Source organism: Herpailurus yagouaroundi, unplaced genomic scaffold (genome assembly GCF_014898765.1).
Source record: "Herpailurus yagouaroundi ecotype Mexico unplaced genomic scaffold, PumYag 214, whole genome shotgun sequence".
Lineage (NCBI taxonomy): Eukaryota > Metazoa > Chordata > Mammalia > Carnivora > Felidae > Herpailurus > Herpailurus yagouaroundi.
Genome location: NW_024412445.1, coordinates 4,828,464 through 4,841,890, shown reverse-complemented (window position 1 = coordinate 4,841,890; position 13,427 = coordinate 4,828,464). Strand labels below are relative to the sequence as shown.

General features: G+C 51.8%; 1 protein-coding gene and 1 long non-coding RNA gene across 3 annotated transcripts in view; one reads left to right on the top strand and one right to left on the bottom strand.

Annotated features, from left to right (window-relative positions):
• Nucleotides 1–9,291: 9,291 nt before the first annotated feature.
• Nucleotides 9,292–12,357, bottom strand: LOC121017003 (uncharacterized). The gene is made up of 2 exons (XR_005784577.1): nt 11,901–12,357; nt 9,292–9,704 (listed from the first exon to the last, which is right to left on the bottom strand). It is a non-coding gene; the product is annotated as an uncharacterized LOC121017003 (long non-coding RNA).
• Nucleotides 12,358–12,378: 21 nt separating this feature from the next.
• DDC (dopa decarboxylase) overlaps nt 12,379–13,427 on the top strand; it is an 85,645-nt gene continuing 84,596 nt past the window's right edge. The window contains exon 1 of one of the 2 annotated variants that reach the window (XM_040455068.1): nt 12,379–12,506. The gene's annotated coding sequence lies outside the window, so the exon portion shown is untranslated. Of the gene's footprint in view, nt 12,586–13,427 lie in introns of both variants that reach the window. The other variant, XM_040455069.1, reaches the window with a different exon arrangement.

Here is a 13,427-nt window from a genome sequence, read left to right as displayed (position 1 = left end):
TCCACGGCTCGTGTGTCTGTTTCTGTGTTTTGAAACCCTCCAGCTGGGCAGCCCCTAAAAACCTTTGGAAATCACATAGACTACCAGCAGTGTGCTTCTTGGCGCTGGTCAAGCACGAGTTGGAAAGGAATTGACGTGTGACGCACGAGCCCTCATGGGCCTGTTGAGAGACTCTGGACTCCAGTGACACAGGCCAGGTGCCTCCATGTTGATGCCAGGATCCTCTCAACGGCCTCTTCCCCCTGCACCCACACCGCAGAATCGCACGCTTTGGGGTGCTTCGGAGGTAGTCTGATCTCCACGCAAGTTTTGCAGACACCTCAAGAGACTCATGGATGTTTGTCTCTGAGAAATCCAGTGGCTTTGTTCCCACTGCGGTGGGACAGAGCTGGGTTTTCTAGTCAAAGAAGAAGTTGGTAGAAAGATCAAGGGAACGAATGCCCCGGGTCTCTGCTGCCCCAGGACCTCACTTGAGGGACCCCGGTGGGTGTACCCCTTACCCGTACTCAGGCCTGACTCACCGCCTCCCGTCCCACCCCGGGCAGAGAGTGAGGGAATACTGTCACGAGCCAGGCTTGTCCACCAGCAGGGGCACAGCTGTGGCATTTGATCCCCTGTCATTTGTTTTCAGAATCCAGGTCCCTGATTTCTGCTCGTCCCCTATGAGGCAGGCCCGTCTCGGGAGGAAGAGTAGTAGGAAGGATTTGATCTTGGTGTGCTCGCGAGACGGGTGTGTGTGACACGATCACGTTGGGCCTGGGGCGTGATCGGGTGTGGGGAGTCTGTGTTGTGGGCTGGGGTGTGTCCATAGTGCAGGAGATGAGAATCAGACGGGTGGGGGGAGGGGGCATGTGGAGGGGGGCAGAGAGGGAGACTGGACCAGGCTGCTAGGTGCCGTGACACCAGAGTGTGCTGGAGTGGGGGTGTGGGGGCACCATGGCAAGGAAGAACCTCCTGTTTCCGTCCACCCAGAGCCCAAGGTAGGGGAGGAACCACCCGGCCGGGGTCTGAGATGTGGATTTCATGGTCCCTTCAAAGAAGATGATGTAAGCCATTAGGAGATGAACAGGTGGGCCAAAGGGCCAACTTGATCTGGGTTGTGTTTGTTATTGGTTTTTAAAACATATTTTGAGTGATGACTAAAGCCACAGGAAGGGATTTTAATGATTAAAAGAAAAACAAAACAAAACATGAGCTTGTTAACTGTCAAAAGTAAACTGCCTTACAGCTTTGGGTTTTCAGATGGTAAACTCAGTATCCCCCCCATCTCATACCGGAAGCTGTACATTAACAAGAAGGGCAGGAAACACGTGAAGCCTTAATCATTTTGCAGGGTTAGGCTTTGTCTGTCATCCCACAGTAGACGACGGGGCCGCTCACCTGGGGTGGCAAAGACCACAGATGGACATCTGTGGCTGCAGGTCTCAGCATGGCCAGCAGAGGGCACTCCAAGACACATGGGGCACTGGAGGGAACCCTAGTGATCCTTTCTGGGAAGCCTAGAATAAGCGCGGGGTTGACATTGATTGGTAAGTGTCATCCGCCACCCCCAGGAGAGAGTGTGCGCTTTCCCTCTGTAGATACATCAAAATCTTGTTTGATGTTTGGAAATGTTTCCTGAATTACATCTGTGTATATTTTTGTCCCGTCACTGCACAGGGCAGGTCTTTTTTCAAAGACAGCAATTATGTGTGTGTTGGGTCCCCTTGACCTGCATTCCAATACCTTTGCTTTTTCTCAAACCCTCTTAACTCACTTCCCTTTGGCTTATCTACTGTGGCTCCAACATGTCGTCCGGGTCACGTAGGATGTTTCTGTGGGATCCCTTCTCTTGCTGCCTCCATGCAGACTCCACCGCCAGGAAGTCTGTGTATGGCCCTCCCACTTCTCCTTAACATTTGTTTATTTTGAGAGAGAGAAAGAGCATGAGCGGGGACGGAGCACAGAGGGAGAGAGAGAATCCCGAGCAGGCTCCACGATGTCAGCGTGGGGAACCCCATACGGGGCTCGAACCCATGAACTGTGAGATCACGACCCAAGCCGAAATCAAGAGTTGGATGCTTAACCAGCCAAGCCACCCAGGCGCCTCACTCCTGCTTGTGTTTAGAGCCGTGTCCCTTGCCTTGAATATACTCCTTGAATGCGCGCATCTCTGCTTTGAGCTTCTGTGATCTGATTGCTTGATTTCTTTTTAAGTTTATATTATATGTGGTTGCAATTTCAATCTAGCCCGTGGCAGTGTTTTTCCAGTGAGCGCTCTTTACCGTTTGATGTTTTTCCTGTCATTTTCTCCCTTTATCTTTGGGTCTCTTCACGGAGCATTGGTGCTGCTTCTCGGAGTGAGGTGAGTTCTTCTTGGACTCCCATTTATAGGAAGTTGGTGTGGGGAAGAAGACACGGGTTGTGTTTGAGACCAGAGGACAAAAACAAATACGTAGTAAGTGTGTGAATTCCACGACCATGACAACAAGCCGCTGAAGTTGATCATCCAGCTAACTCTTCTCTCTGCGTCTGGGCCCACACGCCTTCCAGAGAAATCTCCTAAAATGATACATTAATTTGCAGAAGAATTTTTTTTTTTCCTTGGTTGGTCTACGGCAAATTACCACAATGTCATTTTGGAGAATTAGGGAATTTGGTTATTTGAAATAAGAATGACAAATCCTCTTAGAGAAGAAAAGCTCTATGGTAACTGTATACTCAGACACACACACATACACACACACACACACACACACACACACACACACACACCTCATTGTCTATGGGAGCTGTGTCACACAGTGCTCAAGGAGGCACAGAGTCCAGGGGCACCTGGGTAGCTCAGTCCGTTAAGCGTCCGACTTCCGCTCAGGTCGTGATCTCGCGGTTCATGGGTTCGAGCCCCACGTCGGGCTCTGTGCTGACAGCTTGGAGCCTGGAGCCTGCTTCAGATTCTGTGTCTCCCTCTCTCTCTGCCCCTCCCCTGTTCACACTCTATCTCTCTCCTTCAAAAATAAATAAACATTAAAATTTTTTTTTTCAACGTTTTAATTTTATTTTTGGGACAGAGAGAGACAGAACATGAACGGGGGAGGGGCAGAGAGAGAGGGAGACACAGAATCGGAAACAGGCTCCAGGCTCCGAGCCATCAGCCCAGAGCCTGACGCGGGGCTCGAACTCACGGACCGCGAGATCGTGACCTGGCTGAAGTCGGACGCTTAACCGACTGCGCCACCCAGGCGCCCCAAAATTTTTTTTTTTTTAATGGAGGCCCGGAGTCCAGCTGGGAGATGCGTGGGTGAAGGACGAACGTGGGGGTGACCACAGGTAGACAGAGAGCGTGGTGTTTTCTAGTGTGTGCAGTCCAATATGCTACCACTAAGTACACACACCTATTTAAATTTTAATTCTAATTCATAAAAATAAAATGAAAAGTTCCGTTCCAGGTGGCCCTGGCCACATATTAAGCGCTCAACAGCCACAAGTGGCTAGGGGCCGCCATGATGATCCATGCGGACACAGAACGTCGCCATCATTGCAGAAAGTTCTGGCGGGCAGCGCTGGTCTGGATGACTGATAGCAAACACTTACGTTACACAAGTGGCCGTGGATGACGAGACCAAGGAGGGTCTGCTTTCGAGTCAGTCTCTTGTGTCTGGTTGATGCTCTGAATCGGCAAAACTCAGCCTCAGACCCAAGGCTAAAGGCACCCCCGCCGAAGTCACACCTGTGCCTCAACCCCCGTGGAAGACACACGAGCTTCCCTTGTGCTACACCAGGATGACGCTGTCCACGGCCTTCATTCGGCTCTGGCCCACCTTGCTTTCCAGTTATAACTCAGAGTAATTTCGCGTCACACATGTGTATCGTGTATAGAACTTAGCGGTGTCTGCTTGGCCCGTCCTCCATCGCACACCCCCGGAGGTAAAAGACTTCCCAATCTGGGAAGATGGGTACCAGATGGTACCCAGACCATCTGGTACCACTCTGGAGTGAGCCAGCGCTGGGAGAGTTTCATTTGCTATGGCCTAGGTTACTCCATCAGTGACTATCCCCCCCAGACTGAGTGTAATTTTAGTGCCTAAATATAAAGTGTGTGTTTGAACGCAAGGGCCCTTGGTGCAAGCAGAAACCACACTGCTACTCATCTGAAGAGGTGGTGACCTCTGTCCCCGTAGGAGTCAAGAACAGGATGTGTAGGGCTTCTTGAGAGATGGTTTCGCATGAGCAATCATGTTGCAAACAGGGATCATTCTTGATGGCTTTACAGAATTCAGAACGAGTCCCTCCCTGGACAAAACCAGTCCCTGTTTGTGAGCGAAGGCAGGCCGTCCTGAGGGGAGCGCCGTGGGGCTTCTCCCAGCCCACCGGTTCCGAAAGTAGGCCATTCTTGGCACATTTTTACATTAGAGGGAGGGGGCTTGCCTTGTTTTTTATTTTGTGCAAAACAAGTAAAGTGGTATTGGTATTTTGTTACTGCACTCTTTCCGTTTTGTACAAAATATGACTGCACCATATTTCTGAGCTGGCTGAGGCTTTTCCCTGGGGTGACTTTGAACCTAGGTGATCCACATTAGTGCCGTTTAAGTTTCAGTCCTGCTAGAAGCTTAGACTCCACGAGGGGCGCCTGGGTGGCTCAGTTGGTTAAGCGTCTGACTCTTGACTTCGGCTCAGGTCACGATCTCACGGTTTTGTGGGTTTGAGCCCACATCAGGCTCTGCGCTGACGACACAGAGCCCACTTGGGATTCTCTCTCCCCCGCTCTCTCTGCACCTCCCCTGCTGGCTCGCGCTCTTTCTCTCTCTCTCAAAAACTAAAAAAAAAAAAAAAAAAAAAAAAAATATTAGACGCCACAAACTACGCCAAACTTACCGTCTGACCCTTCTCTCCCAAATGGGTACCTTCAGGCATGGGTACAGGGGCATTCCTGGCCTCCCTCCTGGGGGTTCGGGTTTAGTGGGTTCCGTGAATGTGCCTGGTACCAGGCACCATGTGACCGGGAACAGCTCCCACTGGGAAGGGGGATTCTAGAGGCTTTCAAGAGAACAGGCTTGTGCCCTCTGCTATGCTGTAGCAGCAGACCTTGGGTAATCATTTAACACACCTGTAAAAGGAGGCTTAGGGCTGGAACAAGCACAAGGCAGGGGACTCTCATGTTGTCCCCGCTGAGAGCCTCTGTCATCCGTCCCCTCTGGAAGACGGGCCACCCACACAGACTCTGTCCACCTCCCAGGGGAGGCTCAGACAGGAGCGTGCCACCGTCACACATTAGCGCGCCTGTCGTCCGTTTGCAAGCGGAAGAGGGGATCACGTAGTCTGCTCAGCCGTCGGAGCCGCTGAAGGGCGCTGGGGCCGCGGGGCCCCACGCTGGCGTGCCAGGCGCCCCTCCCAGGCCACGGCCTTGTCACTCACCAGCTGGAAATAATACGGAAATGGAAGCAAGAGGGACCCCCCGGGGGGGCTCAGTCAGTGAAGCGTCTGCCTTCGGCTCAGGTCATGATCTCACGGTTGGTGGGTTCGAGCCCCGCGTCAGGCTCTGTGCTGACGGCTCGGAGCCTGGAACCCACTTCGGATTCCGTGTCTCCCTCTCTCTCTGATCTTCCCTGCTTGCTCTGTCTCTCTCTCAAAAATACACATTAGAAAAAGATTTTTTAATGGAAGCGAGAAATTCATGGAAGGAAAACCACAAATAGCTGAGGAACGTGTGAATATCATTTTTTTAATTCAATAAAAAATAAAAATAGGAATAGCAGGTTGCTGGTCAGGGTTGCCTTCTCTAACTCTGTGCTCATTGTATCCCCCTCAATTTCTGATTTTCCAAGTCTTGACCTCTTTTATTCCTCTGGAAAGAGACTATCCGTAGTGGCTTTTGAAGCTTTGACTACGAGCTACGGTAAGAAATGCATTCATCGTGTGCCGGGGTGCGCCCACACACATACAGTTAAACCTTGGTTTGCAAGCATAATTCATTCCGGAAACACGCTTGTCATCCAAATCACTTGTAAATCAAAGCGAATTTCCAGAAGCAGTGGCTCAGTTGTGATCGTGTGGCGTTCGGTGTCACATGCGACCCGTGTTGCAAGACATCGCTCGTTTATCAAGTTTAAAATGTTTACTCCTCTTGCAGAACCCTCGCAGAACAAGTTCGTCGCAGTCCGAGGTTTTACTGTAATTGAAACAGAAGTTTTGGAAAAAGTGTTTCCCTTCTCTGGTGCAACACCTCTCTTTCTGATTGGATTCTACTTCATCTTTTAAAATGCTGGCCATGACACCTTCAAGAGTGATTTCGGGATCCAACAGTGATTTGAAAACCTGAGCTGGAGAAAAGCACAGAGTTGAAGGATTTACACCACCCATGTCCGACCCCTACTTTGAAGTTACAGCAAATCAAGACTATTATTGGGGAAAGAACAGAGATATCGATGGAACACAACAGAGCACCCAGAAGTAGACCTCCCCCATCAATATCATCAACTGATCTTGGGGCACCTGGGGGTGCTCAGTGGGTTGAGCGTCCAACTATGGCTCAGGTCATGATCTCGCGGTTCGTGAGTTCGAGCCCCGTGTCGGGGTCTGTGCTGACAGCTCAGAGCCTGGAGCCTGCTTCAGATTCTGTGTTTCTCTCTCTCTCTGCACCTCCTCTGCTCACACTCTCTCTCCTTCTCTCAAAAATAAATAAAAATTTAAAAATTAAAAAAAAAATATATATATATATATAATCAACTGATCTTTGACAAAGGAACAAAAGCAACACAGTGGAGAAAGATGGTCCCTTCAACTGTTCTTGATGGAACAAGCAGACGTCCATGTGCAAAACAGCAAATCTAGACCCAGTCCCCACACCCTTCCCAAGCACTAACTCACGGGGACCACAGACCTGAATATAAAATGCAAAACTATAAAACCCCTGAAAGGTAGCATAGGAGAAAATCCAGATGAATATAGAATTTGGTCATGACTTCCTAGCTACGGCAGCAAAGGTGAGATCCGTGAAGGTAAGAATCGACAAGCTAGACTTCAATGACATTTAAAACACTTTTGGAGAGCCTGGGTGGCTCTCTGGTTGAGAGTCCGACTCCTGATTTTGGCTCAGGTCATGATCTCAGGGTTGTGAGATCAAGCCCTGCGTTGGGCTCCACACAGTGTGGAGCCTGCTTGGGATTCTCTCTCCCTCTCCCTCTGCCCCTGCATATCTCTCTCTCTCTCTCTCTCTCTCTCTCTCTCTCTCTCTCTCTCAAGAAATATAAATAAAAAACCCTCTGCTCTGCAAAAAAAACACAAAACTGATCTTCTCACCAGCTCCTAAGCTAAGTGGCTTTTCCAGGAAAACTCAACATAGGTTCTGACATTGTAACTCTTCCTATCAGAGGGTCACCTGGGACCCAGACAACCATAACCCTAACTCGAAAGGCCAAACATTGGCGATGTGGAACTGCGTCACCCAAGGAGATCATCCTCTGGGGAGACTGGCGTGGGTCTGCTGCCCTATCTCATCAGGAGATGGCAGCGGCCAACTGCTCTCTACATGTAGCTCGGCCACTTCTGGGCTTAGAATTCGATGGTCATGCCTCAAACCACTCATGCTGGAGGGGCAGGAAGCTGTGCGTCGCAGAAATGTCACAGAGCTGCCCAAGTGGACGTGCATGCCCGGTTCCATCTGGAAGCAGCAGCTGAAAGCTTGTGGGCATCGTGGCGGCCTTGGACAAGTGTGCCTGAACTCAACTGGGTAGTACAAGGTTGTTACTGGGATAGAATCAGCCCGCGATCCTGGCGGGATGATCTCTGGAGCCAGTACCCCCGCCATATGCAGCTCTTGACAACGATGGTGACTCATGAGCCACTGGACCAGGCCCTCCAGCTGCAGGGTCAGGGCACCCGTTCCCCACCCCACCCCCCGTAGGTGGGTCCTCTGCCAACACACATTCTGACTGGTTACTTTGTGCTCCCTTGCCAGGCAAGCTTTCCTTTGACAGACACCTTTCTCCGGATGCGTGTTTTCTTTTACCAAGTCAGGCGTCCTGTTAAAGGTGCTTCTCCATGTCAATGCACACCCGTGCGCTCACTTCAAGGACACTGTCGCTCTGTAGCGAACATCACAGTGGACACGCGACTTGCCACTCACTGGGAGAGGGCTGCCTCGCCTGAACGGGCTCTTGAGCTCCAAGCTGCGGCGTGAAGTCAAAAACGCGTTCTCTTGAAACGCGTGAGTTCGGGTGGCAGAACGACAACTACCTGAGGTTTACATCCTCCTATGAACACACCTCCAAAGCAGACACGTAAATACAAGACTTCGTGGAGGGACGATGCCAGATGCCGTCCACGACTTAGTACTTCTGAGCACACAGCTGCCGACGCCCGTGACTCTGCCATGGGCTGTCCCCGGTCACCAGCGCTGGCTCTGCAGATGGGAGGGGTGTTCAGGGGGAACGAACCCCCCCCCCCACCAGGGGAATGTCCCGTACCGGCTTCTGGAGTCCCAAAGGCACATTTCAGCTCGAGCTGTGCACACTGGTGACCGGTGTGAAAACGGGCCCTGTACTGACCTCCTTTGCCCCTCCCGGGGTTCTGTACGGTCACCCACAAAGTAAACTTCTGGTGCTGGAGGGACTCCAGACTCACATGAGACAGGATGGAAGTTAGTCTGGACAGGAAGACTTCCATTCCCGGGGGCCAGTTCTCCACAACATTAGGTGTTAGTATTCTTCCAACCCGCATCTCACCGTGATGTTTCTTAGTGTAAGTTTTTAAAATTTATTTTGAGAGAGGGGCGCCTGGGTGGCGCAGTCGGTTAAGCGTCCAACTTCAGCCAGGTCGCGATCTCGCGGTCCGTGAGTTCGAGCCCCGCGTCGGGCTCTGGGCTGATGGCTCGGAGCCTGGAGCCTGTTTCCGATTCTGTGTCTCCCTCTCTCTCTGCCCCTCCCCCGTTCGTGCTCTGTCTCTCTCTGTCCCAAAAATAAAAATAAATGTTGAAAAAAATAAATAAAAAATTAAAAAAAATTTATTTTGAGAGAGATAGAGAGCAGGCAGGAGAGGGGGAGAGAGAGAGAGAGGGAGACGGAGAGAAAGATAATCCCAAGTAGTCTTTGCTCTGTCAGCACAAAGCCTGCTGTGGAACCCACGATTCGTGAGATCGTGACCGGAGCCGAAATAAGGAGTCAGACACTTAACCAACTGAGCCACCCAGGCGCCCCTCACCACGATTTTTTTAGTGTACCAACAAATGATTTGAGAGTTCCTCTCCAAAGAGAAATATGTGAAAGCATGGAATTTTTTTTTTTTTTTTAGGGAAAACTGATAAGGGAACTCTTGTCCTTCGAATTATCCCAATTCTTTATTAAGCGAGAACGTTTACATAGTGAGGCACCACCATGTAAACGAATGGACGATTCGGAACAACAACAAGCTCAAGAGACAGCAAGATGAGAGGAGATGATGATTTCAAAAACAATGTCGGGAGAACTGGTTTCACGTGGTTATGGTATCCTGTCAAGTGGCGGAAAGCGGGTTGCAAAAAGCGTACGCGGTTCTGCCGCCCTCTGGTTAACACATTTGCAGACGCCGAAAACTCGAAGGCTGATGTCGACTCCCCATGTTGACATCAGTGCTCTGTCTGCAGTAGGATTATGGACGAAAGTGTTCATTTTTGCTCTCATTTCTTCGAGGGACGTACGCCAGTTTGGGGAGCATCGTCAGATGACTTCTGTACGGAGAACTGACGGGCCCTGTGTACGGAGATCTGTAGAATGTCCTTAGGATGTAGAAGGTTCTGCCACCTGGCTAAGACACACACCTGAAGAGAGAGATTGATCAAGGGAAGGGACGGTGTCCCGTGAAAGAAAATCATGTGCAGAACGATTTCCTTAAGCCAAAGGAGCCTTGAGACCGAGGGAAAAGGCCATCCGGTCCAGCATGACCAGACATGGTCTAAGAGGGAGGCTTGCAGACCAAAGTGTGTCCTGGGTGGGTGCAAGATGAGTAGATCTCTGCAGCCCACCTCCCATAAGACCGGCTTCTGTAGCCCTAGAGGCGGTGGGGGTGGTGGTGCTGGGGGACCCCCCCGGAGGAGGTGTTGGAGAATAGGGGTGAGTCATAGCCATGTATCCGGAACAGATCACAGACGTTCTGTCCCCAGGGGCTACCAAGTGAAACTGCTTGTGTGGTTAAACAAAAATCAAGAATGGGGTGGGGTCTGTGCCCAAGGAGTCTTCAGGTCACAGAGTGATCATCGTGGCAGATTTGTCCGAGATGATGGCTGGCCGGTTGGTCAGGTCGGCCAGCAGGAAGGCACAAAATAAACCCCAGGGTCGTGTGTTGGCAGGTAGGCACCGGTGGGGAAGGAGGTGCCCTGAGGTCATCTGACCAAAATTCTGGGCTGATCCCTGCTCAACAAGAATTTTTCACCTGTCACCTAAATCCCTTGTACGTTTGTCTCCTGGCGGAGAAGCTTGCTGAAAGTGACATTGTCACATCTCTGTCTTCCTGTAACTTGGGAACTTGTGCACCCTTCTCCCTCACATGTGTGCGTGTGCGTATGCGTGCGCTCTCTCTTTGGGTGCTTTTATCCAGTCTTGTTGCTTCAAGTACCGTTTAAACCACTCTGTCCACTCGTAACTACATGTCCTGTCTGGACTGCTTCTGTGACATCAGACCCCTGCCTGGAAAAGTTCCCTGGACATCTCCACCGAATGCTCTGTGTCTGTGGTTGAGTGTGTGTGTGTGTGTGTGTGTGTGTGTGTGTGTGTGTGTGGTGTCTAGAATTTAATTCCCAAGCCAAACTCTGTCTCTGGCCGGCTAAGCTGGCCCCCCACTGGGCACATTTCCCCAGTCCACGAGAATCACCGTCCACTCAGTGGCCTCAGGTCCGTGAACTCCTCCTGATTCCTGACGTGTCCTCTTCCCAGCAGCCTCCTGACACCCACGCGTGCATGTGCACGTGCGCACGCACACATGTAGATGCATGTGAACACGCACGCACACACATGCACAAGTGCACACAAGTGCACACGGACACATGCACACGCAAACGTGCAGATGCACGTGAACACATGGACAAGTCCACGCGCACATGGACGAACACGCATGCACACATACACTTGCACAAGTACACGTGCACAAGCATGCGCATGCACAAGCACGCATGAACACACGCACAAGAACACACTTGCACAAGCACACACGCACATGCGTGCACACACGCCACTCCCTTCCCTCCCCCAGCTCACCCCGACTCCCACCGTGTTCCTTGGGTTTCTGCTTCTTCCTGCAAATCAGGAGCGTAGAGACAGGTTTCACTCTTGTCCCACTGGTCCATTTTGCACACGAGGGCTCAGATGTACACAAGCTAAGGTCAGACTTTCCAGAAACGCTTCAGTGCCTTCCGTCGCAGTTGGAGGAAGTACAAATTATGAACCGTGGCTCAAAAGACCCCCTGCTTTGTGTGGTCCTTGCGGGGGGGGCGGGGGGAGGGACGTCTTTCAGGGCTCGAGATACTCTTTCTAGCCTCAGCACCTTCACAGATGCTGTTCCCCAGAGGGAGCCCTTCCCTCACTCTTCCCCTACAAGGACAGTTACTTCTACAGTGTCGGCTGACGTCAGGCTGCATGTGAAGCAGTGGGCGTCCCTGTGGGACCCACGTGACCCCTCCCTCTCCTTCCTTTCCTCCAGTGGCTCTTGTACCGGTTTGGAATCTTCTCAGTGTCACTCTGCTGTGCCTTCTCAGGCCCCATACCGATCACGAACAGAACGATGAGTCCCCGCCCCGGGCTGACCCTGCCGCCAGGGATGGGACACGGAGACCTCTTCCCTTCTCCAGCCTGTGACAAGCGCTCAGGCCACAACAGTCCTGTCCTCCCCGTGTGTGCCCAGTCCTCTGACGAATGGCCCGAAACGCGGCCTCACACCCCCTCGGCCCTTTGTACCCGCCGGAGCCCTGAGCCCAGAGCACCTGTGGGGTGACCACCAAGGTCAGCCCCCATGCTCCTTGCGGACCTTCTCTGCATGTTCTCCATGCCTCCTCTCAGCCCTGCTCGCTGTCCCAAGAAAATCCTCTCGCCTGGGGTTTTTCTGTACGTCTGCCACAATCTCGGCCGTGGCATTATTCTCCTCTGCATCGTCACCATCGTTTCAGCGGTTGGGGAAGGAAGACCTAGGGCGTGCAGGCTCCGTGTGGGGGCATCCGAGAAGGCTTCCTGTGCTGCAAGGCTGGACCTTACGGGACGACCTGATGAGGCGAAACCTTGAAACTGGGGCTGTTGGGGATAATGGAGGGATCTGGCGACTGGGCTAAGTCGGTGGTGAGAGGGATCCAAGCTGTTCAGGGCTGTAGGGGAAGGGAGCCCTCCCTGGAGGTTTCTCAAGACTTCTGTGACCTTTATCACCAGCAGGAATTAATGTTTAACCAGCACAGCGGGCTGAACAAGCAAGGACAGGGAACCATGTGGATTTCAAGCTACACGGAGTGATCTGACCCAGAGCCAGCAGGTCTCATGAAGAATAAGCCCAGAAGGAAGTAGGATTCTCAGCAAGTAAGTCCCTGGCTTCATACTTCACTGGATTATTATTGTTGGAAACGGCAACATCTGTACCTCGACTCTTGGTCCCCAGGTGCTGACCGCTTGCTCGAGGTTAACTCCCCTGAGGACTGGAAGTCACGGTTGGTCCAATGCTTTTAGGCTGGCGTCTCACGGGGCTGTCGGTGACACGGGGGCTGACAGGAGGTGCTCACGCGTGCACGGTCACTTGTGCGGCTCCTGTGTGACGAGGGAGGTGCCGGGGATGATTTCCTGCCTGTCACTCGGGAGCCAAAGCAGGACAGATGTGGGCAACGTCCTGTCCTTACCCCCTGCTTCCCATGTGCTTTGGGGCCCCTAGTTCCCCTGAGCCTCTGCTGAGCCTCCGTTTCTTCGTCTCTACAATGAGGGTTTTATTTATTTTTTTTTTTTAATTTTTTTTCAACGTTTTTTTATTTATTTTTGGGACAGAGAGAGACAGAGCATGAACGGGGGAGGGGCAGAGAGAGAGGGAGACACAGAATCGGAAACAGGCTCCAGGCTCTGAGCCATCAGCCCAGAGCCTGACGCGGGGCTCGAACTCACGGACCGCGAGATCGTGACCTGGCTGAAGTCGGACGCTTAACCGACTGCGCCACCCAGGCGCCCCAATGAGGGTTTTAATAGTACCTACTTTGTTAGGCAACTGGGATGACTAAATCCCATAATGCACTGGGTGTTGTATGGAAACCAATTTGACATTCAATTATATTTAAAATTTTTAAAAATTTTTTTTTCAACGTTTATTTATTTTTGGGACAGAGAGAGACAGAGCATGAACGGGGGAGGGGCAGAGAGAGAGGGAGACACAGAATCGGAAACAGGCTCCGGGCTCCGAGCCATCAGCCCAGAGCCCGACGCGGGGCTCGAACTCACAGACCGCGAGATCGTGACCTG